Here is a 23,960-nt window from a genome sequence, read left to right as displayed (position 1 = left end):
AGAAAATACACAAATATGACATAAAGTGTGCATAAAACATGTAGATAACATCAATAATGTGGCATGGAACATAAGAAATTATCGATACGTCGGAGACGTATCAGCCGGCTCGTGAAAAAGAAATCCTTACTCGGTTGGAGTCGCAGAATCGACGTTTTGTTAGTAAGTACTCAGATCCTTGCTATTACTTCGGGTCGTCATATTTGTCCTTACTCGCTTTTTCTTGACAAGCTTCTTTTTACTCATTTAGGAAAAACGCAGCAAGATTATGATTTGGAGAATCCTGAAGGTGATCGCCTTCTCGATGCGCTTTCCCTCCTTGAAATCCATGGAGATGAGGCACGCGAAGGCCTTGCTGAAGCCAGAACAGGTCTGTCGCGGCTTTTTTCCTACTTCTTCACAAAGAAAGAAGAACCCACGACTTTCAGTGCTCTCGCCAAGTGCTTCAATTCTCAAGAAGATCTTGGGCTCAAACTTCGCCAAGAAGGTTTGAAAGTTGGTGTTGAAGGCACTATCGCCTTGGTTGCTGACAGCCAACAAGATGTCGACTGGACGAGAGTTGGCGACACAAAGGAGATGGAAACGAAGAGGTGGTAGTCTTTGATTAAGGCTGCCAAGCCAAACTCAAAGAAAATCCTCGCCTACCTCGGATGCAAGCCAACTCCCGCTCCTAGTTCATCGAAGCCGGAGGTCAAGTAGACCACCTTGCCTTCTCTTTTGTTTTCTCTCTTTTGATGATGTCGCCATAGTAGCTTTGGCGACAACTGCCCCATTTGTTCGTTAGGAACTCTCTTTTTGTTATAGCAATGTAAATACCTACTCTTATTAATGAAAAGCCGTGTTTCCGAGTTATTTGATATCGAAATATTTCTCTTCAGTTGATTTTCGACAACTATACCGTTGAGCCTCATTCCTCAACTGCTTTGCCTGCTACGTCGTGCTCGAAAAGGTCCTCTGCTGTCGAGTGTATTGGAGGTTCTTCGAGTGCTGTACCAAATGAAGACTTGGACGAGCTCCGTCAACAATTGCAGTTGATGAAAAAATAAGCTCTCGTAATGATGGAACAACCTCGAAGATCATTGGATAAAGAAAAACTTGCTATTCAACAAGCTCGAGAAGCCATAGCATTGAAGGAAACTGCGGTTGCTGAGGCTACTGAAGCTGCTTCCCGAGAAAATTATATGCTTGAACTGATGAACGATTCCAGCTTAGATATGACAGGTACACTTCTTGGTCATATTTTATGGTATTCTTACTATCTTTTTATTCCTTGCTGATGCTTCCGCTGAAACAAGTTCTTTTTCGGATACTGCTGCTGAGGATCAACGTGTCGAAGCCCGATCCAATGTGCTTCTCAAGCTTGCCCTTCAGCATGGTTCCAATTTCTGGGTCACTCCTGAGCGTACTCGCCAAATCGTCAGATTTCAAGATCGCGCGAGTCAGGTCCGCAATTTCCTCGACTTCTGCACAAGAACATTATCTCTAGTTTATTGTTGGGGGATGACCCCCGGTATGCCAAACCGGATGGTTTGAGTAATCAAGATACCGGTTTGATATTCATTCCGGAGAGCGAAGTTAAGCGTTTGGCTAAGTAAGTCCATACCGGTACCTGATGTCTACGGGTGCTTCTATTCTTGTAGACAGTGTTGGGCCTCCAAGAGCAGAGGTTTGTAGAACAGCAGCAAGTTTCCCTTAAGTGGATCACCCAAGGTTTATCGAACTCAGGGAGGAAGAGGTCAAAGATATCCCTCTCATGCAACCCTGCAACCACAAAGCAAGAAGTATCTTGTGTCCCCAACACACCTAATAGGTGCACTAGTTCGGCGAAGAGATAGTGAAATACAAGTGGTATGAATGAATATGAGCAGTAGTAACGGCGCCAGAAAAGTGCTTGCTGGCGTGCAATTGATGGTAGTAATATTGCAGGAAGTAAACAAGCAGTAAAACAGTAAACAAGCAGCGATAGCAGTATTTAGGAACAAGGCCTAGGGATCATACTTTCACTAGTGGACACTCTCAACATTGATCACATAACAGAATAAATAAATAGATGCTAGACTCTACACCCTCTTGTTGGATGATGAACACCACTAACTGTGTAGGATTACACGAACCCTTAATGCCGGAGTTAACAAGCTCCACAATATTCGATGTTCATATTTAAGTAACCTTAGAGTGCATAACAGATCAACATAACCAAACCAAGTACTAACATAGCATGCACACTGTCACCTTCACACTACGAAAGGAGGAATAGATCACATCAATACTATCATAGCAATAGTTAACTTCATAATCTACAAGAGATCACAATCATAGCCTACGCCAAGTACTACACGATGCACACACTGTCACCATTACACCGTGCAGGAGGAATAAACTACTTTAATAACATCACTAGAGTAGCACACAGATATATTGTGATACAAAACACATTGCAATCATAAAGAGATATAAATAAGCACTTCACTATGCTACTCTGAATTACTCTCTGGCAAGATAACGAACACTAATTCATCATGTAGGAAAACCTTAAAGATGCATTCCCAAGTACTAATGAACACCCCACGCTGTCACTTTGAGCATTCACAGGAGGTACTAACACACCACAATTTCATAGAGACATCCAACTCAAATCATAACTCAGTGAATAAGTATTCTGTGAAATATAGCCTAAGAGACCCACACGGTGCACACACTGTCACCTTTACACACGTGGGACAAGGAGTCTCCGGAGATCACATAAGTAAAGCCCACTTGACTAGCATAATGACATCTAGATTACAAGCATCATCATATGAATCTCAATCATGTAAGGCAGCTCATGAGATTATTGTATTGAAGTACATAGGAGAGAGATGAACCACATAGCTACCGGTACAGCCCCGAGCCTCGATGGAGAACTACTCCCTCCTCATGGGAGACAACAGCGTTGATGAAGATGGCGGTGGTGTTGATGGAGAAGCCTTCCGGGGGCACTTCCCCGTCCCGGCGGCGTGCCGGAACAGAGACTCATGTCCCCCAGATCTTGGCTTCGCGATGGCGGCGGCTCTGGAAGGTTTTCTCTGGCTTCGTCGAACGTAATAGGGTTTTCGCGACGGAGGCTTTAAGTAGGCGGAAGGGCAAGGTCGGTGGAGTCACGAGGGACCCACACAACAGGGCGGCGTGGGCCCTAGCCTGGCCGCGCCGCCTTAGTGTGGCACCACCTCGTGGCCCCACTTCGTATCTCCTCCGGTCTTCTGGAAGCTTCGTGTGAAAATAGGACCCTGGGCGTTGATTTCGTCCAATTCCGAGAATATTTCCTTACTAGGATTTCTGAAACCAAAAACAGCAGAAAACAGGAACTGGCACTTCGGCATCTCGTCAATAGGTTAGTTCCGGAAAACGCATAATAATGACATATAATGTGTATAAAACATGTAGATATCATCAATAAAGTAGCATGGAACATAAGAAATTATCGATACGTCGGAGACGTATCAGCATCCCCAAGCTTAGTTCCTGCTCGTCCCGAGCAGGTAAACGATAACAAAGATAATTTCTGGAGTGACATGCCATCATAACCTTGATCATACTATTGTAAGCATATGTAATGAATGCAGCGATCAAAACAGTGGTAATGACATGAGTAAACAAATGAATCATAAAGCAAAGACTTTTCATGAATAGTACTTCAAGACAAGCATCAATAAGTCTTGCATAAGAGTTAACTCATAAAGCAATAAATCAAAGTAAAGGTATTGAAGCAACACAAAGGAAGATTAAGTTTCAGCGGTTGCTTTCAACTTCAACATATATATCTCATGGATAATTGTCAATGCAAAGCAATATAATAAGTGCAATATGCAAGTATGTAGGAATCAATGCACAGTTCACACAAGTGTTTGTTTCTTGAGGTGGAGAGAGATAGGTGAACTGACTCAACATAAAAGGTAAAAGAATGGCCCTTCGCAGAGGGAAGCATTGATTGCTATATTTGTGCTAGAGCTTTGGTTTTGAAAACATAAAGAGAGCATAAAAGTAAAATTTTGAGAGGTGTTTGTTGTTGTCAACGAATGGTAGTGGGCACTCTAACCCCCTTGCCAGACAAACCTTCAAAGAGCGGCTCCCATGAATTTTATTTTTGGGTGGCACTCCTTCCAACCTTTGTTTCACAAACCATGGTTAACCGAATCCTCGGGTGCCTGCCAACAATCTCATACCATGAAGGAGTGCCTTTTTATTTTAGTTTTATTATGATGACACTCCTCCCCACCTTTGCTTTCTCAAGCCATGGCTAACCGAATCCTTCGGGTGCCGTCCAACAATCACATACCATGGAGGAGTGTCTATTTAGGTTAATTAATTTGGGACTGGGAATCCCATTGCCAGCTCTTTTTGCAAAATTATTGGATAAGCGGATGAAGCCACTAGTCCATTGGTGAAAGTTGCCCAACAAGAATGAAAGATAAACACCACATACTTCCTCATGAGCTATAAAACATTGACACAAATCAGAGGTGATAAATTTTGAATTATTTAAAGGTAGCACTCAAGCAATTTACTTTGGAATGGCGGAGAAATACCATGTAGTAGGTAGGTATGGTGGACACAAATGGCATAGTGGTTGGCTCAAGGATTTTGGATGCATGAGAAGTATTCCCTCTCGATACAAGGCTTAGGCTAGCAAGGTTATTTGAAACAAACACAAGGATGAACCGGTGCAGCAAAACTTACATAAAAGACATATTGTAAACATTATAAGACTCTACACCGTCTTCCTTGTTGTTCAAACTCTTTACTAGAAATTATCTAGACCTTAGAGAGACCAAATATGCAAACCAAATTTTAGCAAGCTCTATGTATTTCTTCATTAATAGGTGCAAAGTATATGATGCAAGAGCTTAAACATGAGCACAACAATTGCCAAGTATCAAATTATTCAAGACATTTTAGAATTACTACATGTAGCATTTTCCGTTTCCAACCATATAACAATGAACGAAGCAGTTTCAACCTTCGCCATGAACATTAAAAGCTAAGAACACATGTGTTCATATGAACCAGCGGAGCGTGTCTCTCTCCCACACAAGCATTTATTCAAACAAAAACACAAACAAAAGCACACAGACGCTCCAAGTAAAGTACATAAGATGTGACTGAATAAAAATATAGTTTCAAGAGAAGAAACCTGATAAGTTGTTGATGAAGAAGGGGATGCCTTGGGCATCCCCAAGCTTAGACGCTTGAGTCTTCTTGAAATATGCAGGGATGAACCACCGGGGCATCCCCAAGCTTAGACTTTTCACTCTTCTTGATCATAGTATATCATCCTCCTCTCTTGACCCTTGAAAACTTCCTCCACACCAAACTCGAAACAAACTCATTGGAGGGTTAGTGCATAATCAAAAATTCACATGTTCAGAGGTGACACAATCATTCTTAACACTTCTGGACATTGCCCAAAGCTACTGGAAGTCAATGGAACAAAGAAATCCATCCAACACAGCAAAAGAGGCAATGCGAAATAAAAGGCAGAATCTGTCAAAACAGAACAGTCCGTAAAGACGAATTTTAAAGTGGCACCAGAATTGCTCAGATGAAAATGCCCAAATTGAATGAAAGTTGCGTACATATCTGAGGATCACTCACGTAAATTGGCATAATTTTCTGAGTTACCTACAGAGAATTAGGCCCAGATTCGTGACAGCAAAAAATCTGTTTCTGCGCAGTAATCCAAATCTAGTATGAACCTTACTATCAAAGACTTTACTTGGCACAACAATGCAACAAAATTAAGATAAGGAGAGGTTGCTACATTAGTAACAACTTCCAAGACACAAATACAAAATAAAAGTACTGTAACAAAATAAACACATGGGTTATCTCCCAAGGAGTTCTTTCTTTATAGCCGTTAAGATGGGCTCAGTAATTTCAATGATGCACTCGCAAGAAATAAGAGTTGAAGCAAAAGAGAGCATTGATACGTGTTCAACACGCGTCCGTTGGGAACCCCAAGAGGAAGGTGTGATGCGTACAGCGGCAAGTTTCCCTCAGTATGAAACCAAGGTTATCGAACCAGTAGGAGCCAAGAAGCACGTTGAAGGTTGATGGCGGCGGGATGTAGTGCGGCGCAACACCAGGGATTCCGGCGCCAACGTGGAACCTGCACAACACAACCAAAGTACTTTGCCCCAACGAAACAGTGAGGTTGTCAATCTCACCGGCTTGCTGTAACAAAGGATTAACCGTATTGTGTGGAAGATGATTGTTTGCAGAAAACAGTAGAACAAGTATTGCAGTAGATTGTATTTCAGTATAGAGAATTGGACCGGGGTCCACAGTTCACTAGAGGTGTCTCTCCCATAAGATAAACAGCATGTTGGGTGAACAAATTACAGTTGGGCAATTGACAAATAAAGAGGGCATGACCATGCACATACATATCATGATGAGTATAGTGAGATTTAATTGGGCATTACGACAAAGTACATAGACCGCCATCCAACTGCATCTATGCCTAAAAAGTCCACCTTCAGGTTATCATCCGAACCCTCCAAAGGTATTAAGTTGCAAAGCAACAGACAATTGCATTAAGTATGGTGCGTAATGTAATCAACAACTACATCCTTAGACATAGCATCAATGTTTTATCCCTAGTGGCAACAGCACAACACAACCTTAGAACTTTCTCACACACGTCCTGTGTCAATGCGTGCATGAACCCACTATCGAGCATAAATACTCCCTCTTGGAGTTACAAGCATCTACTTGGCCAGAGCATCTACTAGTAACGGAGAGCATGCAAGATCATAAACAACACATAGATATAACTTTGATAATCAACATAACAAGTATTCTCTATTCATCGGATCCCAACAAACGCAACATATAGAATTACAGATAGATGATCTTGATCATGTTAGGCAGCTCACAAGATCCGACAATGATAGCACAATGGGGAGAAGACAACCATCTAGCTACTGCTATGGACCCATAGTCCAGGGGTAGACTACTCACACATCACTCCGGAGGCGACCATGGCGGCGTAGAGTCCTCCGGGTGATGATTCCCCTCTCCGGCAGGGTGCCGGAGGCGATCTCCTGGATCCCCCGAGATGGGATCGGCGGCGGCGGCGTCTCTGGAAGGTTTTCCGTATCGTGGCTCTCGGTACTGGGGGTTTCGCGAAGGAGGCTATTTGTAGGCGGAAGGGCAGGTCAAGAGGCGGCACGGGGGCCCCACACCACAGGGCCGCGCGGCCAAGGGGGGGGGGCCGCGCCGCCCTAGGGTGTGGCCCCCTCGTGGCCCCTCTTCGTCTCCTCTTCGGACTTCTGGAAGCTTCGTGGCAAAATAGGACCCTGGGCGTTGATTTCGTCCAATTCCGAGAATATTTCGTTACTAGGATTTCTGAAACCAAAAACACCAGAAAACAAAGAATCGGCACTTCGGCATCTTGTTAATAGGTTAGTTCCAGAAAATGCATGAATATGACATAAAGTGTGCATAAAACATGTAGATAACATCAATAATGTGGCATGGAACATAAGAAATTATCGATACGTCGGAGACGTATCAGCATCCCCAAGCTTAGTTCTGCTCGTCCCGAGCGGGTAAAACGATAACACAGATAATTTCTGGAGTGACATGCCATCATAATCTTGATCATACTATTTGTAAAGCATATGTAGTGAATGCAGCGATCAAAACAATGTATATGACATGAGTAAACAAGTGAATCATAAAGCAAAGACTTTTCATGAATAGCACTTCAAGACAAGCATCAATAAGTCTTGCATAAGAGTTAACTCATAAAGCAATAATTCAAAGTAAAGGCATTGAAGCAACACAAAAGAAGATTAAGTTTCAGCGGTTGCTTTCAACTCATAACATGTATATCTCATGGATATTGTCAACATAGAGTAATATAATAAGTGCAATAAGCAAGTATGTAGGAATCAATGCACAGTTCACACAAGTGTTTGCTTCTTGAGGTGGAGAGAAATAGGTGAACTGACTCAACATTGAAAGTAAAAGAATGGTCCTCCATAGAGGAAAAGCATTGATTGCTATATTTGTGCTAGAGCTTTGATTTTGAAAACATGAAACAATTTTGTCAACGGTAGTAATAAAGCATATGTATCATGTAAATTATATCTTATAAGTTGCAAGCCTCATGCATAGTGTACTAATAGTGCCCGCACCTTGTCCTAATTAGCTTGGACTACTGGATCATCACAATGCACATGTTTTAACCAAGTGTCACAAAGGGGTACCTCTATGCCGCCTGTACAAAGGTCTAAGGAGAAAGCTCGCATTGGATTTCTCGCTATTGATTATTCTTCAACTTAGACATCCATACCGGGACAACATAGACAACAGATAATGGACTCCTCTTTTATGCATAAGCATGTAACAACAATTAATAATTTTCTCATTTGAGATTGAGGATATATGTCCAAAACTGAAACTTCCACCATGGATCATGGCTTTAGTTAGCGGCCCAATGTTCTTCTCTAACAATATGCATGCTTAACCATAAGGTGGTAGATCGCTCTTACTTCAGACAAGACGGACATGCATAGCAACTCACATGAAATTCAACAAAGAGTAGTTGATGGCGTCCCCAGTGAACATGGTTATCGCACAACAAGCAACTTAATAAGAGATAAAGTGCATAATTACATATTCAATACCACAATAGTTTTTCAGCTATTTGTCCCATGAGCTATATATTGCAAAGGTGAATGATGGAATTTTAAAGGTAGCACTCAAGCAATTTACTTTGGAATGGCGGAAAATACCATGTAGTAGGTAGGTGTGGTGGACACAAATGGCATAGTGGTTGGCTCAAGTATTTTGGATGCATGAGAAGTATTCCCTCTCGATACAAGGTTTAGGCTAGCAAGGCTTATTTGAAACAAACACAAGGATGAACCGGTGCAGCAAAACTCACATAAAAGACATATTGAAAACATTATAAGACTCTACACCGTCTTCCTTGTTGTTCAAACTCAATACTAGAAATTATCTAGACCTTAGAGAAACCAAATATGCAAACCAAATTTTAGCATGCTCTATGTATTTCTTCATTAATGGGTGCAAAGCATATGATGCAAGAGCTTAATCATGAGCACAACAATTGCCAAGTATCACATTACCCAAGACATTAATAGCAATTACTACATGTATCATTTTCCAATTCCAACCATATAACAATTTAACGAAGGAGAAACTTCGCCATGAATACTATGAGTAGAAACCAAGGACATACTTGTCCATATGCTACAGCGGAGCGTGTCTCTCTCCCATAAAGTGAATGCTAGGATCCATTTTATTCAAACAAAACAAAAACAAAAACAAACCGACGCTCCAAGAAAAGCACATAAGATGTGATGGAATAAAAATATAGTTTCAGGGGAGGAACCTGATAATGTTGTCGATGAAGAAGGGGATGCCTTGGGCATCCCCAAGCTTAGACGCTTGAGTCTTCTTAGAATATGCAGGGGTGAACCACCGGGGCATCCCCAAGCTTAGAGCTTTCACTCTCCTTGATCATGTTGCATCATACTCCTCTCTTGATCCTTGAAAACTTCCTCCACACCAAACTCGAAACAACTCATTAGAGGGTTAGTGCACAATAAAAATTAACATATTCAGAGGTGACACAATCATTCTTAACACTTCTGGACATTGCATAAAGCTACTGGACATTAATGGATCAAAGAAATTCATCCAACATAGCAAAAGAGGCAATGCGAAATAAAAGGCAGAATCTGTCAAAACAGAACAGTTCGTATTGACGAATTTTAAAATGGCACCAGACTTGCTCAAATGAAAATGCCCAAATTGAATGAAAGTTGCGTACATATCTGAGGATCATGCACGTAAATTGGCTTAATTTTCTGAGCTACCTACAGGGAGGTAGACCCAGATTCGTGACAGCAAAGAAATCTGGAACTGCGCAGTAATCCAAATCTAGTACTTACTTTTCTATCAACGGCTTAACTTGGCACAATAAAACACTAAACTAAGATAAGGAGAGGTTGCTACAGTAGTAAACAACTTCCAAGACACAAAATAAAAACAAAGTACTGTAGGTAAAAACATGGGTTGTCTCCCATAAGCGCTTTTCTTTAACGCCTTTCAGCTAGGCGCAGAAAGTGTGTATCAAGTATTATCAAGAGATGGTGTGTCAACCTTACCTTGGGCTTTACCCTTACCTTTCTTATTGTTTTTCTTTCCCTTTGGTTTAGGAAATATATGATTTCCCCCCGGTATAGAGGTGAATTTCAGAGTGCCTTCTCCCACATCAATGACTGCTCCCAATAGTTTCAGCAGGGATCTTCCGAGTGTGATTTTTCCTGTCCCTACACATTCAATAACAAGATAATCAATGGATATTGTTCTTCCAAGAATGGTTGTATGCACACCTGCAGCTATTCCCTTAGGAATTATAACGGAGTTATCAATGAAAGTTATTTCTTCTCCTCCTTCCTCGACTCCCCAAAGTTTCAAAGATTTATAAATGCTCTCAGGCATAAGGCAAAATTCAGACATAATATCACAAAGAGGGCATGAAGAGTTCGATCACCGATAACAATTTTAACAGTAGGATCCCACAATGAAAGTTTAGAGTTCACTAAAACTTGTTCAAGACGATTACGAACATGGCAATAGTTATCATCCAAGCGAGATGTACTTATCTCGAGATTGTTTAATCTACTATATATGCTAGTGAGGGCTGAATCAAAGTTATTAGCTGAATCATGTGATGCAACCAACTTCTTTATGGCATTAAAAGCTTGATCCCCATTGCAATGAAGGAAATCTCCTCCCACTAAAGTATCCAAAGCATATCTATAGCGAACCATAAGACCAAAATAAAAATTACTAAGGAGCAAACTTAGAGTCATTTGAGGTTCGGTTTTACGATAAGAAGTAAAAATTCTAGACCAAGCATCCTTAAAACTCTCCTCATCCCCTTGTTTGAAAGTGAAGACTAATTCTTCAGGCGAAGAAGTAACAGGTTCAGAGCTAGACATGGTAACAAAAGTAACTATTTTTTTTTGTATTTTTAATATAGAGTGCAAGACAGTAAATAAAGCAAACTAGATAAAGTAAATGCAAGTAACTAATTTTTTTGTGTTTTTGATATAGCAAACAAGATAACAAATAAAGTAAAACTAGCAACTAATTTTTTTGTATTTTGATTTAGTGCAGCAAACAAAGTAGTAAATAAAACTAAGCAAGACAAAAACAAAGTAAAGAGATTGAGAAGTGGAGACTCCCCTTGCAGCGTGTCTTGATCTCCCCGGCAACGGCGCCAGAAAAAGCTGCTTGATACGCGTTCAGCACGCGTCCGTTGGGAACCCCAAGAGGAAGGTGTGATGCGTACAGCGGCAAGTTTCCCTCAGTATGAAACCAAGGTTATCGAACCAGTAGGAGCCAAGAAGCACGTTGAAGGTTGATGGCGGCAGGATGTAGTGCGGCGCAACACCAGGGATTCCGGCGCCAACGTGGAACCTGCACAACACAACCAAAGTACTTTGCCCCAACGAAACAGTGAGGTTGTCAATCTCACTGGCTTGCTGTAACAAAGGATTAACCGTATTGTGTGGAAGATGATTTGTTTGCAGAAAACAGTAGAACAAGTATTGCAGTAGATTGTATTTCAGTATAGAGAATTGGACCGGGGTCCACAGTTCACTAGAGGTGTCTCTCCCATAAGATAAACAGCATGTTGGGTGAACAAATTACAGTTGGGCAATTGACAAATAAAGAGGGCATGACCATGCACATACATATCATGATGAGTATAGTGAGATTTAATTGGGCATTACGACAAAGTACATAGACCGCCATCCAACTGCATCTATGCCTAAAAAGTCCACCTTCAAAGTTATCATCCGAACCCCTCCGGTATTAAGTTGCAAAGCAACAGACAATTGCATTAAGTATGGTGCGTAATGTAATCAACAACTACATCCTTAGACATAGCATCAATGTTTTATCCCTAGTGGCAACAGCACAACACAACCTTAGAACTTTCACACATCGTCCTGTGTGTCAATGCGAGCATGAACCCACTATCGAGCATAAATACTCCCTCTTGGAGTTACAAGCATCTACTTGGCCAGAGCATCTACTAGTAACGGAGAGCATGCAAGATCATAAACAACACATAGATATAACTTTGATAATCAACATAACAAGTATTCTCTATTCATCGGATCCCAACAAACGCAACATATAGAATTACAGATAGATGATCTTGATCATGTTAGGCAGCTCACAAGATCCAACAATGATAGCACAATGGGGAGAAGACAACCATCTAGCTACTGCTATGGACCCATAGTCCAGGGGTAGACTACTCACACATCACTCCGGAGCGACCATGGCGGCGTAGAGTCCTCCGGGAGATGATTCCCCTCTCCGGCAGGGTGCCGGAGGCGATCTCCTGGATCCCCCGAGATGGGATCGGCGGCGGCGGCGTCTCTGGAAGGTTTTCCGTATCGTGGCTCTCGGTACTGGGGGTTTCGCGACGGAGGCTATTTGTAGGCGGAAGGGCAGGTCAAGAGGCGGCACGGGGGCCCCACACCACAGGGCCGCGCGGCCAAGGGGGAGGGCGCGCCGCCCTAGGGTGTGGCCCCCTCGTGGCCCCTCTTCGTCTCCTCTTCGGACTTCTGGAAGCTTCGTGGCAAAATAGGACCCTGGGCGTTGATTTCGTCCAATTCCGAGAATATTTCGTTACTAGGATTTCTGAAACCAAAAACAGCAGAAACAAAGAATCGGCACTTCGGCATCTTGTTAATAGGTTAGTTCCATAAAATGCACGAATATGACATAAAGTGTGCATAAAACATGTAGATAACATCAATAATGTGGCATGGAACATAAGAAATTATCGATACGTCGGAGACGTATCAAGCATCAAGAAGCAAATTCAAAACACATTTAAGTCTAACATGCTTCCTATGCATAGGAATCTTGTAAATAAACAAGTTCATGAAGAGCAAAGTAACAAGCATAGGAAGATAAAACCAGTGTAACTTCAAAAATTTCAGCATATAGAGAGGTGTTTTAGTAACATGAAAATTTCTACAACCATATTTTCCTCTCTCATAATAATTTTCAGAGGCATCATGAACAAATTCAACGATGTAACTATCACATAAGGCATTCTTATTCACATGCATAAAAGTGTCATTACTCTCCACATAAGCATAATCAATTTTATTAGTTGTAGTGGGAGCAAATTCAACAAAGTAGCTATCATTTTTATTCTCATCATGTGTAGGAGGCATAGTATTATCATCATAAAAATTACTCTCCATAGTAGGCAGCACTAAAAGACCAATATCATTATAATCATCATAAACAGGAGGCAAAGTATCGTCAAAGTAAATTTTCTCCTCAATGCTTGGGGGACTAAAAATATCATGCTCATCAAAGCCAGCTTCCCCAAGCTTAGAATTTTCCATATCATTAGCAACAATGGTGTTCAAAGCGTTCATACTAATATGTTCCATAGGTTTTTTAATTTTCGCATCAAACCATCCATGTCTTAAATCAGGAAATAGAATAAGAAGCTCACTGTTGTCCATTATGCCTAACTAGTGTAAACAAGAAACAAAAAGATGCAATTGCAGGATCTAAAGGAAATAGCTTCGAGCACACACACAACGGTAACAGAAAAGTACTTTACCTGGGACCGAAGTATGAGAGCCTTTTACCTTTCCTCCCCGGCAACGGCGCCAGAAAAGTGCTTGATGTCTACGGGTGCTTCTATTCTTGTAGACAGTGTTGGGCCTCCAAGAGCAGAGGTTTGTAGAACAGCAGCAAGTTTCCCTTAAGTGGATCACCCAAGGTTTATCGAACTCAGGGAGGAAGAGGTCAAAGATATCCCTCTCATGCAACCCTACAACCACAAAGCAAGAAGTCTCTTGTGTCCCCAACACACCTAATAGGTGCACTAGTTCGGCGAAGAGATAGTGAAATACAAGTGGTATGAATGAATATGAGCAGTAGTAACGGCGCCAGAAAAGTGCTTGCTGGCGTGCAATTGATGGTAGTAATATTGCAGGAAGTAAACAAGCAGTAAAAACAAGAAACAAGCAGCGATAGCAGTATTTAGGAACAAGGCCTAGGGATCATACTTTCACTAGTGGACACTCTCAACATTGATCACATAACAGAATAAATAAATAGATGCTAGACTCTACACCCTCTTGTTGGATGATGAACACCACTAACTGTGTAGGATTACACGAACCCTCAATGCCGGAGTTAACAAGCTCCACAATATTCGATGTTCATATTTAAGTAACCTTAGAGTGCATAACAGATCAACATAACCAAACCAAGTACTAACATAGCATGCACACTATCACCTTCACACTACGAAAGGAGGAATAGATCACATCAATACTATCATAGCAATAGTTAACTTCATAATCTACAAGAGATCACAATCATAGCCTACGCCAAGTACTACACGATGCACACACTGTCACCATTACACCGTGCAGGAGGAATAAACTACTTTAATAACATCACTAGAGTAGCACACAGATATATTGTGATACAAAACACATTGCAATCATAAAGAGATATAAATAAGCACTTCACTATGCTACTCTGAATTACTCTCTGGCAAGATAACGAACACTAATTCATCATGTAGGCAAACCTTAAAGATGCATTCCCAAGTACTAATGAACACCCCACGCTGTCACTTTGAGCATTCACAGGAGGTACTAACACACCACAATTTCATAGAGACATCCAACTCAAATCATAACTCAGTGAATAAGTATTCTGTGAAATATAGCCTAAGAGACCCACACGGTGCACACACTGTCACCTTTACACACGTGGGACAAGGAGTCTCCGGAGATCACATAAGTAAAGCCCACTTGACTAGCATAATGACATCTAGATTACAAGCATCATCATATGAATCTCAATCATGTAAGGCAGCTCATGAGATTATTGTATTGAAGTACATAGGAGAGAGATGAACCACATAGCTACCGGTACAGCCCTGAGCCTCGATGGAGAACTACTCCCTCCTCATGGGAGACAGCAGCGTTGATGAAGATGGCGGTGGTGTTGATGGAGAAGCCTTCCGGGGGCACTTCCCCGTCCCGGCGGCGTGCCGGAACAGAGACTCCTGTCCCCCATATCTTGGCTTCGCGATGGCGGCGGCTCTGGAAGGTTTTCTCTGGCTTCGTCGAACGTAATAGGGTTTTCGCGACGGAGGCTTTAAGTAGGCGGAAGGGCAAGGTCGGTGGAGTCACGAGGGACCCACACAACAGGGCGGCGCGGGCCCTAGCCTGGCCGCGCCGCCTTAGTGTGGCGCCACCTCGTGGCCCCACTTCGTATCTCCTCCGGTCTTCTGGAAGCTTCGTGTGAAAATAGGACCCTGGGCGTTGATTTCGTCCAATTCCGAGAATATTTCCTTACTAGGATTTCTGAAACCAAAAACAGCAGAAAACAGGAACTGGCACTTCGGCATCTCGTCAATAGGTTAGTTCCGGAAAACGCATAATAATGACATATAATGTGTATAAAACATGTAGATATCATCAATAAAGTAGCATGGAACATAAGAAATTATCGATACGTCGGAGACGTATCAGTACCCCCAAAGAGAGGCATAGCGGTATGAGCTAAGAAGACACCGGGCTGCCGGTAAGGAGTGCACTGTAGCACGTCGGCATGACCGGTCAAAGATTCTCTCAAGAGCTAGAGGACAAGGATGACCTAAGAAAAGTAACTTTAAACGAAGCCCTGGCGCCAAAGAGGAAGGTGACCCCAAAAGCAACCGGAGGACGTCAGCCTCCCAGATTAAAGAAGATACCGGCGTCACCTATGATTAAAGTAGCTTTGTAAAGTAGTTTGTCTGTTCAAAGATGCCATTAGGGTTTCTTCCCCTGTAAGCCACCCTCTCCCCTATATAAGGAGAGGGGGCACACCCCCATCGCGGGCATGAGACCATGTACGATGAGATGTATGCATAAACCTGTATTCTGTTGAAATCAATATAGAGAAAGATCTAGAGCAGAGTTCTTCCTTGTGTATCTCTTCTTCTACCTCTGGCTTAGGCCAAGTTCTTGAGGAAAGCACCCGGAAGTTCATCCAATCTAATCCGAAAACCCTCCCCCGAATCCTCTAGCGTCCAACTCGGCCCCCACTTAAGCCATCCTATGGCATCTGTCTGTTCACCACGACGACATTTATAGTACCATGTTTCCACGAAACAAAATACCAGAGACTCTTCTTGCTCTGATGGAGAAATTCCGAGATGCTCCCCGAATTCATGAATTTGTGCGGGCTCAACTATCTGCTAGGGCAAGGTTCGCCATGATTATGATACAGATCTGCTACCCGAAGTTAGACCTGACTCAAATTGTCACCAAGTGTCTGGCCAAGATGGCGAAGAGGAAGAGGAATATTGACAAAATCGATGATGTTGTGACCCCTGTAGCGGAAGACATGATGGATGAATTGCTTCGGATGGACGCTGAGTTCTTCGTGAAGGGTAGCTATGCTGAACATAGTACTCGTGCTCCAAATAATGAGCGAATAACCATAGATGATATACTAGGCAGCAATTGAGAGTTTTTCCTTTATCTTGTCAAATTTTCTCAGTAGTTGCATCTTGTATGTTGTGAACATAATCTATATTGTAAAGCCGCTGGATATATTTTTCTTATTTTTCCTCGTCAAGCCCCCGAGCGTTTCGGTAGCTAATGTCCATACTTTTATTTGTGTTTGCGAGGTTTTTAAACCAAAGCAAATAAATTTTTACTGAGTGTATACTGTATTTGCGGGTGATAGCCCCCGGGCGTATCGTGGACCACTATTTTGTATCTTCATTTATTTTGCGAGGTGCTTTGCACCAAGGCGAAATATTTTTTGCAAGTTGTATTCGTCAGTAATGTGTATATATATATATATATATATATATATATATATATATATATATATATATATATATATATATATATATATATATTGTAACTTCTGGGCACAAGCCCCCGAGCCTGTTGAACAAAAAGATGTATATCTCCACTATCTTTATTATATTGCAGCACCGCGAGTCCGCCTCATTAAAAACCTTTTTCAGCCCCACTCAGTGCCCTGAAAAAGGAAAAGAGTGCGTCTGAAAACTCGCGGGCGTTTCAGTACATTGTATGCTTACAAGGAGGACTATATTTTGACTCTAGGCGTAGAAACGCCTGAGTTGCGCCACGTTCCAAGGATTTGGCTTGGCGGCTCCTGTCTTCTTGTCCTTGATTTTGTATGCTCCTCCTTTGATTACTTCCGTGACGATGTAAGGGCCAAGCCACGGCGACTCGAGTTTTTCGTGACTATTTTGCGTGAGACGAAGAACTAGGTCGCCTACTTGGAAGGATCTTGGACGCAATCGTCGACTGTGATAATTTTTCATATCTTGCTGGTATTTGGCGACTCTTGACAGCACTTCGTCTCGAGCTTCGTCAAGTGCGTCCACATCATCCTCTAGTGCCATTCTTGAGGTTTCTTCATCAAACTCCGACACTCTCGGAGAGTCATGTTCTATCTCTATCGGCAGCACTGCCTCAGCTCCGTGAACCAGAAAAAACGGGGTTTCCTGTGTTGCTGTGTTGGGTGTTGTTCGTATGCTCCATAGCACGCTGGGTAATTCTTCTGGCCAAGTGTGCCGGGCTTTTTCCAATGGTCCTAACAGGCGCTTTTTGATTCCACTGCAGATGACACCGTTTGCTTTCTCGACTTGACCATTGGTTTGCGGGTGCGCAACCGACGGAAAATGTAGTTTGATACCTACTTCTGCACAATAAGCTTTGAATTCCTTCGACGTGAAATTGCTGCCGTTGTCTGTGACAATGCTATGCGGAACTCCAAACCGAAAAACGATGCTCTTGACGAACTTGACTACTGATGCTGCATCTGGCGAGTTTATTGGTTTTGCTTCGACCCACTTCGTGAACTTGTCGACAGCTACGAGCATATACTCGTATCCCCCTGGCAAAGCCTTGTGCAATTTTCCCACCATATCAAGACCCCATTGTGCGAAGGGCCATGACAAAGGTATTGGCATTAGTTCTGCTGCCGGAGAATGAGGTTTTGCGGCAAACCTTTGGCACGCTTCACAAGTACGCACTATGTTTTTTGCATCCTCAATGGTGTTAGAATTAATCTTGTCATGATTTGTATGTGCATGTTTATTATCGTTTTGCATGTAGCTAGGTGATCATGTATTCGAGTAGCTTGCCGAGCAGCTTGTGCGTGAGATGCGTACAGGTAGAGTTTCAGCAGCGGATGCATGGCGAGATGCTGGAGGCAGTCGTGAGTCGCGAGATGCCGACGACCGTGTGAGACGGTATTGGATGCAAGACCCAAGCTGTGCTCGTTTGTGCACTTACATGGTTGGCCTGGTCGTGTGGTTCCGAGAGTGATTCTTGGAGAAAGAAGTGGTCAAGAGTAGTTAGCGCATGCATTGAGTTAGCTAGCCGTTTGTTAGTGGTGTTAGAGGCCGTGTGGCGTCCAGGTTGTTAGTGGTGCGAGTGGCACAAAATTAGGCGGGTGAGATGCTCCGGCTGCATGTGCACTTGTGCTATTTAAGGCATTGTATCATGTTTGTTTGTTAATGAGAAAAGTGGAGAAAATGTAGTCTGTGTGGTGCCAAGGAGAGGGCCACGGCAAAGCCTCTTCTTCTTCCTTGGCTGAGTCTGTGTGTATTGTATTCTTGTGAGAGACAAAAGTGAGATTGAGAGGAGTAGAGGAGGAAGAAGAAGATGGGGCTGCGAGATGCAGCCCCAACAAATGGCTGTGAGCCAATAAAATCCTGCTCTGAAAACCTTGGCCGCAATAACTCGACTGCTTGCGTGGTGTCCGCATACTCCCTCGTGCACATCCTTTAACATTACTCGACCTTCTTCAGGTGTGACGCATCGCTGCAAGACTCCCGATATACTTTTCTTGTACAACTCACCCTTAACCACAGTAAAAGCTTTCGATCATCGGATAACTCGCCTTGCTTCCACTGGATTGTCGGGTATTTGCTGCCTTGAGATATATGCAATATAAGCTTGCATCCATGGTACCTCTACTACCATCACCTCGTGCGATTCTTCCTCATCTTCAGCTGCGCCTTCTTCGAGGGCTGTCGAAGTCCCCGAGCCTTTCTCGACCTTTTCTTTCTTTTTTGGCTGTTTTCTTGCTTTGGTCGACCTTTCACTTATTTCTTCCCAAAACACTCCGGGTGGTATTGCTAGACATTGTGACCCGATATTTGCAAGAACATCGGCTTCATCATTTCTTAGCCTGCTGATGTGATTTACCTCGCACCCGTCAAAGAGCTTCTCGAGCTCGTTGTACACTTCCTTGTACGCAATCATACTATCATTGACGGCATCGCATTGATTCATGACTTGCCGAGCCACTAATTGCGAGTCGCCAAAGATCTTTAATCGAGTTGCGCCACAAGCCTTTGCCATCTTCATCCCATGTATAAGGGCTTCGTATTCTGCCTCGTTGTTAGATGCGTTTGGGAACGTCATCCGTAAGACATACTTCAACTTGTCACCCTGTGGTGATATTAATATCATGCCTGCTCCGGCTCCCTCCAGTCTCTTGGACCCGTCGAAGTTCATAGTCCAGGTTCTCAATAAATCTGGGGGTCCCGTATTTTGTAACTCCATCCACTCTGCGATGAAATCTGGTAAGATTTGAGACTTTATTGCTTTTCTTTTTTCATATGTGATGTCCCGAGGGGAAAGCTCTATGCCCCAAAGGGAGACACGACCCGTAGCTTCTGGATTGTTCAGTATATTTGATAAAGGCGCCTCATTGACCACTATTATCGGATGCGCCGAAAAATAGTGTCGCAGTTTTCTTGCGGTTGTGAACACGCCATATGCTAACTTCTGGTACTACCGGGTACCGCTGTTTTGAAGGTGATAGAACTTCGCTGGCGAAGTAAACCGGCCGCTGCACTCCATGGAGTTTACCTTCTTCTCCCCTTTCAACCACGAGGACTGTGCTGACCACTTGAGGTGTGGCTGCAATGTATAGCAGGAAAGGTTCTTTTTCCTTGGGCGCCACCAAGATTGGTGGTGTCGAGATTGTGCGCTTGAGATCCTCGAATACTCTGTCCGCTTCTTCGTTCCACTGAAACTTCTCTCCTTGCTTGATCAACGCGTAGAACGGTAGTGCTTTTTCTCCTAGCCTAGCGACGAATCTGCTTAAAGCTGCGACTCGCCCAGTCAACTGTTGTATTTCTTTCAATTTTGTTGGCTTCCTCATCGTTACGATGGCTTGGATTTTTTCTGGATTGGCCTCAATTCCTCTTGCTGAAACTAGGAACCCGAGAAGTTCTCCCGCAGGAACACCAAAGGAGCACTTTGTCGGGTTCAACTTGAGGCAGAACTTGTCAAGGTTGTCGAAAGTTTCCTTCAGATCCTCGATCAAAGTTGACCCCTTCTTTGTTGTTATGATGACATCGTCGATGTATACTTGTACATTTTTACCAATCTGTGTTGCAAGACACTTCTGCATCATCCGCTGATATGTTGCTCCCGTGTTTTTCAGACCAAAAGGCATTGTTCTATAGCAGAACACGCCATAAGGTGTTATAAAAGCTGTTTTGACCTCGTCATCTTCTTTTAGTCTGATTTGGTTATAACCAGAATATGCATCCAAAAAGGAAAGACGTTCACATCCTGCCGTGGAGTCGATAATTTGATCGATCCTCGGGAGGGGAAAGTGATCCTTTGGACAATGTTTATTGAGACACGTGAAGTCGACGCACATGCGAAGGACTTTCGTGTTTTTCTTCGGGACCAATACTGGGTTAGCTACCCATGTGGCCTCCGTATGCAGTTATTTGATGAAACCAGCTTCTCTGAGTCGATTGATTTCTGACAGCATAGCCTTGCGGTTTGGTTCTGAAAAACGCCGCAAGGGTTGTTTGATTGGTTTCGCCACTGGATCCAAATTAAGGTGGTGCTTGGCAAGTTCCCTGGGTACTCCTGGCATGTCAGCTGGACACCACGCAAAGATTTCCCAGCGCTCACGGAGGAACTCGACGAGCGCGCTTTCCTATGCGAGATCCATGTTTGTTGTAATGGATGTCGTTTTCTTAGGATCTGTCGGATGAATCTGGACCTCCTTAGAATCCTTAGTAGTGTCGAAGGTTGGTTCCCTGAGTGGCCTTCCCGAATCTGGCAACACGTCATAGTCAGTTGTTAGCCTTGACGCCATATACTCCGCCTGCATCCCAAAAGTTTCTGACAGTCGATGAAAATCTTTGTCGCACTTATCGGCTAGCGCAAAACTGCCTTTTACTGTAATTGGTCCCTTGGTTCCAGGGAGCCTCCATAGCAAGTACGTGTAGTGTGGTACCGCCATAAACCTGGCATACGCTGGTCGCCCCAACAAAGCGTGGTACTGTGATGGGAAATCCACGACTTCGAACTCCAGTCTCTCTATCCTGTAGTTTTCTCGGGTTCCAAACTGAACATCGAGATTAATTTTTCCCAGCGGATAACTTGGCTTATCTGGTGCAATTCCGTGGAAGCGTGTGTCCGTTGGTTTTAAATTCGCCAAGGATTTATTCATCTTTCTCAATGTATCTGCGTACATAAGGTTCAGACTGCTGCCTCCATCTATGAATACTCGAGAAACGTCGAATCCTGCGATCACTGCTGGCAAAATAAGTGCTGATTGCCCTGGTCGAGGAACTTGCTGCGGGTGGTCCGCTATTGTGAAGCCGATGTCCTGACCTGACCAATTCAAGTACTCGATTGTTGGTGGAGGCATCTTCTCTGCCATAAATACTTGTCGCGAGATTACTTTCTAGTCCCTGTTAGATGGCCTAGCTTTCTGAATCATCAAGACCGCGCCGTTGGAATTTGGGTCGACATATGGAGGTGGGTGTGGTGCTGCCGCTATTCTGAGCTGGTGTCGATTTTCGTCCGTAATTGCGGGAGGAGGTGGAAGGTGAATCTCACTCCTTGGCCCTTGAGGGTTTCTATTCATTGCTTGAGCGTTAGCTTGCCCTGCCAACCTCAACATTGCTTGAAAACTGCGACAGTCCTTCTGCAGGTGTCCTGACTGTCTCTTCCCATTGTTATCAAGATAGAAATGCATCTGGCACGGTCCGTTCATCATATCCTCGGGAGACACGTATGGTCTCTGGAACCTTGGTCCACTATTTTGTCTATTATTGCGAGAATCATCTCTATTGTCGCCTCGCTGCTCGCTACTCCTTTGATAGTCATCTCGACTGTTTCCTCCAGTGTTTCCTCGAAACCCAGCCGATATTTGGTCGGGAGAATCATTATTCGAGAACTGTCGAGAGAATCGTCGTCTATTTTGAAAATTTCGACTGCGGTCCTCCTCTGGCGACCTGTGTCGCTTGTTGTGAACAACATCTTCTCCATCTGCCCATCTGTTCGCTATTTCCATCAATGCTGATATTGTCCTCGGATTAGTTTTCCCCAAGTCTTCGACAAAATCTCTTCGTCGAATTCATGCCACAAACGCATCTATTGCCCTCTCGTCAGATATGTTCTCTGCCGAGTTTTTAATGATATTCCACCTCTGGATGTATTTTCTCATTGATTCATCATACTTCTGCCTGCAAGCCCTCAACTCTTCTAGTGATGCGGGTTTTTTGCATGTGGATCGGAAATTCTTCACAAAAACTTCCTCGAAGCTATCCCAACTGTCGAGGAACCCTGGAGGTAACTTCTTTATCCACGATCGTGCTGCTCTGCTCAAGTGCACTTGGATGCTCTGCATGGCTGTTGCCCTGGTTCCACCTATCAATTTCACCGTCTCGAGATAATCAACTAACCAATCCTCAGGATCTTGCAGACCATCGAATTTTTTGAAATTGTCGGGTAACTTAAACCCTGACGGGACTCGAGTTTTTCGGACTCGTCTCGTAAAGCACGGGAGTCCACACATATCCTCCTCATCAACTTCTGGTGAATGTCGATGTTCTCGTCTATCCTGTCGCGCTCTATCCACCCTTGCCTGAGTCGCTGAATCCCTTGCTCCACTCGCTCTCAGAGGATCCTGCACTGCAGTAGTAGGTCGCGGACTATTTTGCCTTGCAGCTCCTTCGCGAGGTGTAGCTGCGAATGCTGTTCCCATGACTCCAACTCCTGCCATGGCCATGTTATACAACACTTCTCTCGGATCTCCAGGAGGTGGCCTGGATGCAAGGATGTAAGCTTGCGTTGCCATGTATCCAAATTCCGGTGTTTTGGGAATAATATTCCCCCTTGTGTCGATTGACATAAAGGACATGTCGAGATTTTGGACTAAATTCTCTCTTTCTCCTTCAGGTATATTTTGCAGCCGAGATCTTGCTCTCCTTCGAGCTTCTCTGTGACTATCTCCCGAATTTCCGGATTGTCGACTTAGCTCTGCCCTTCGCCTGCTTAACGCAGAAGCTGCCTCCCTTCTTCTATTTAGTTCAGCTGTCTGTTTTTCTAACTCTCTGCTAACACAAGCGAGTCTGTATTGATAAGCTTGCAATTCTTCTGCCATAGCAGTTGTGGTCATTGGTTCTGTACCATCCATGGCTCTTGCGGCTCTATCCCATGCTTCTTGCGGGAGTTGAACCCTTAGACGCGGTGTATGCCCGACATATTTGGTGCCTAAACCTCACCTGAGATCAGCGGGATCGACATATGGGTTTCCCACATCGTCGAAAGCCTCTGACGTCTCCGGCTCTGCTCGATTTGTTTCTCCAATTGCACAGATCTGATGATATTTTGAATTTTGATTTTTGTCAGGATTGGTGACACCATCATATAGATTGGTGAAGACCTCTCCAACAGCAATGGATCTATCGACGAAATTGAAGCTGTCGATGCTGTCTGAGTCGCTGCTTATATCAGAGTCCGCAGACGACTCGAAGGACATGTCGCTGAAGATCTTGGCGAGCTTTTCGCCTG

This window comes from Lolium perenne, chromosome 7 (assembly GCF_019359855.2).
Source record: "Lolium perenne isolate Kyuss_39 chromosome 7, Kyuss_2.0, whole genome shotgun sequence".
NCBI lineage: Eukaryota > Viridiplantae > Streptophyta > Magnoliopsida > Poales > Poaceae > Lolium > Lolium perenne.
Note: the sequence above shows the minus strand (reverse complement) of the source record.